This window comes from Pimephales promelas, chromosome 10, assembly GCF_988280905.1.
Source record: "Pimephales promelas chromosome 10, fPimPro1.hap1.1, whole genome shotgun sequence".
NCBI lineage: Eukaryota > Metazoa > Chordata > Actinopteri > Cypriniformes > Leuciscidae > Pimephales > Pimephales promelas.
In genome coordinates this window covers 17,186,844-17,190,606 of record NC_142778.1, presented here as the reverse complement: position 1 = coordinate 17,190,606, position 3,763 = coordinate 17,186,844, and positions in this window count along the sequence as shown.

The following is a 3,763-nucleotide window of genomic DNA, read 5'->3' as shown; positions in this document are numbered from 1 at the left end:
TTTTAAATTTCAGTTACTGTGTGCGTGAAGAACAATTATAGTGCTCTGACTCTAGTGTTGTGATCTAACCGACAGCGTCCGACACCCGGTAGAAAGTAACACGATTAAGTTACAGCAATAAAGTCCAGCAAGAAAAAGTTTCTTCATTCGAAAATATAGACCTTTAGACCTTTATCTTAAAGACCCAGTATAATAGGATTAACATTGAATCATCTTGAAGATCGTTTCATCATTGACTGTAACCGAATGCGACGTGCTGTTTGAATGCTGAATGGAGAATGACTGACAGGCGCAGAGAGGGAAAAGTTTACGTGTTCTTGAATTTAATGACTTAAATATTAATTTCTATATCACATAATAGCTTCAGAACACTAATAATACAGTACACAAAAACTTTATGGTACTTTAGAAAGTTTTTGTGCCTTTGTGCCTTACATAGAATAGTATATGCACAATATAGAATTTGAATCAGCCTCGTCAAAGATGGCAGTGTCAGAGCCGATACCGATCCTGAGTATCTAATCGGCGCACTTCTTTTCAACAGTCAAATTGAAATTGAAATTGCTTGAAACTCAACAGATACATCACATTTATTAGCCAGTAGACGTGCAAAGTTTCAGAAACGGGCATGGTGCAAGGACTAAATAGCGCAACCTTTTGACTAAAGTGGGGTTGTTAGTTTTATCTACAGTTACAAAAATCGGTATACATTGTACTCCTCAAGCCGGACAACTTTCTATTACATAGTCATTAGCTCGGACCAAGAGGAAGTCCGATATTTTGGTTTGAATATGGTGAGCCTCTCTCTGAGCCTACGTCCCTGTATGGCAAGCCCTTTAAACATTTAAAAGCTAAGTTTGCCTATCCGGAATTAACATTGTAGATATCAACAATGTCTTTCTGTCTAGTCGTAATTACATTTTGGATAGTTTGTATTATCATTTAAGATATCTGTAACATAATTTTGACTAGTCGAAATGACAGAGTATGGCAAGCCGTTTTAACATTTAATCATGAAAGGGCCAAAGCCTTCGGCACCGCCACCCGGGTGCCTTTAGGTAACTAAAGGAACCGGGGTTGCGGTGCCACCGGCTTGGGCCCGCCATCGCTGCTCGCAGCTATATTAATTATTATTTTACTACCTTTTGGGCACTTTTGGGGCCCTTAACGTGCTCGAAAACTCTTGAAACTTTGCACACGGGTCAGAACCCGCGGCCATCAGAGCCGGGCTGAAGCTGGTACCTGGGCGTGGCAGGGGGGCTCGTCAGCGCCCCCTGGAACGGGGTCCGAACACTCGGTCCATAACTCAAACACGCTTGCATGTAATAATATGAAACTCGGTACACATGTTGATCTCATCGTTTCATCTATACCTCGCGCTCTTACTTTTTACCCCAGCCCAACAGGAAGTCGGCTATTGAGGTTTGTTTGTAAAACGCTCGCAATGGTATTTGAAATACTCCTCCTAGAGCTTTGATCCACATTCGACGAAACTCGGTCAGCGTGAAGTCAAGACATTGAGGATGAAAGTTTGCGAGGGGATTTTTGATATCTCGAACGGTTTGGCCGTGGCGAGGAAACGAAATCATGGCGAGAAACGTGAAACAGGAAGTTTGTTATAACTTCAGCATACATTAACTGATCTTGATGAAACTTCAGCAGTATGTTCGCTGTAAGAGGACGATCACATGGATGTGACTATTGTGAGTCAAAGTTATAGCGCCACCAACTGGCAGCAGGAAGTGTGTCACTTTCAAAATGCTTTGATATCACCCTTTTATTTTTACCCGATTTGCTTCAAACTTCATATGTATAATGTAAACATACGGCAGATGTAGACCTGTGAATGGATTCTTGATATCTTTGAAGATGTTGCCGTGGCGACGCATCAAACTTTACCCTTCTTTTAGGATGCTTTTAGGATGCTTTTGAGACCCTTAGCATGCTTCAAAATGCATGAAACTCGACAGACACATCACATTTATTAGCCAGTAGACACGTGCAATGTTTCAGAAACGGGCGTGGTGAGGGCTCAGTAGCGCCACCTTTTGACAAAAGTAGGGTTGTTAGTTTTATCTACAGTTACAAAAATCGGTATGTATATTGTACTCCTCGAGCCGGACAACTTTCTAATTGACACTCATTAGCTAGGACCCACAGAAAGTCAGATATGTTTGTTTGAATGTGGTCTTGCTTAATCTGAGCCTACATCTCTGTTTTTGCCTGTCTGTGTATGTGTGTGTGTTTGTAGGGGGAGGGGTCTTAACCATTTCACTCCTGTGTGTATGGCCTGCATAAAAAATAAATGCCTTAAGCCTGGTATTTTTTTAAATAAGTTTTTTATTTTTTATAAGTAAAGGCATATAACCAGTTTAATTGTAGTGCATTAATAGTTTTATATAATTAGTTTATTAATTAAATTAACTTGGTCCATAAACTTGATCTGAAAATTTGGTCCATAAATCAAACACACTTGCATGTAATAATATGACTTGAGTGTTAATCACATCATGTTTTCAGTTTGAATTTAAAATATATAAATTATGTAAAAAAAAATAAAGTTGATCCAGCTGGAGCGCAGGCTGAGAATAGCGCTGTCATGACTGGATCACGAGATCATCAGTCATGCCCTCTCATACCTTACGCGCACACCACGCCCACTTACATCAGATCACATCAACATGTCAGCCGGAGGGATAACGAGGGTCGTCGTCGCTTTTGGATTCAAGAATTTCTTACAACAAGATGGCAAAAGAACAGCGCTTTGCAAGACATGCAACGTTAAGATCGCGGACAGTCAGATGACAACCTCCAATTTCGTCCGTCATTTGAAGAGCCATTCTGCCCACTGTGCCCAGTAAGTGCTTGTCAATTTGTTAATGTTATCTGGTTAGCTCGTTCGTAGTTAGCTAGCTAATGTAAGTTAAAGGAGAACTCCGGCGCAAAATTACACATTGTTACCTAGTCAACCGTTATCTGAGATTTGTTTTCATGACTGCCGAATGTAAATAGTTTTATCTATAAAAACAGTTTAGCCTATAAGTGACGTCCGACATTCTGCATATTGTGTTATTTTGTTAAGCCCCACTAAAGGCATAAAAAACTGTAAAGCACAATCAAGTTTTCACACTATATTCCAAGACTTCTAAAGTCATTCAATAGCTTAATGTGTGGTAAAATTAATATTTTAGTCTCTAAGTTAAAGTTAACGGAAAGTCATCTCGCCTCAGTCATTCTCCATGCATCAGCATTAGCGCGTCGCGTTCGGTTGCGACAGTAACACGACGACACTCTCTTCAAGATCAATGTTCCCAATATTATACTTTATTTGTAGATAAGGCATAAAGGTCTATGATTTGCATAAAATGACTATCTTGCTGGAGTGGAGTTTATTGCCCTTTAGAATACACTAAGCATTAGTGCTGCACGATTAATTATATCGCAGTCGTAATAGCGATCTCAAACCTATGCAATTATATAACGCAAAATGCCGCGATTTTATATGAAATAAACAAAGTAGGGCTATTAGCGCAGCATCTCTTCTTTTTTGTCATCCTTTGACTAGTGTTACAAGATCCCCCTCTTATTGGTTCAAATGCCTTTTCGCATTTTGCACGACAAGAAGTGAAAAGCTGCCTGTGAGTGCCCTAGATTAGAATAGATGAGACTCGCATAATGCGCATGCACTGACCGTGTGCCAGCCCAGAATAAACAGTTCTCTTTCGAGCTTGAACGAACAATAGCACACACAATTATGCCAAAA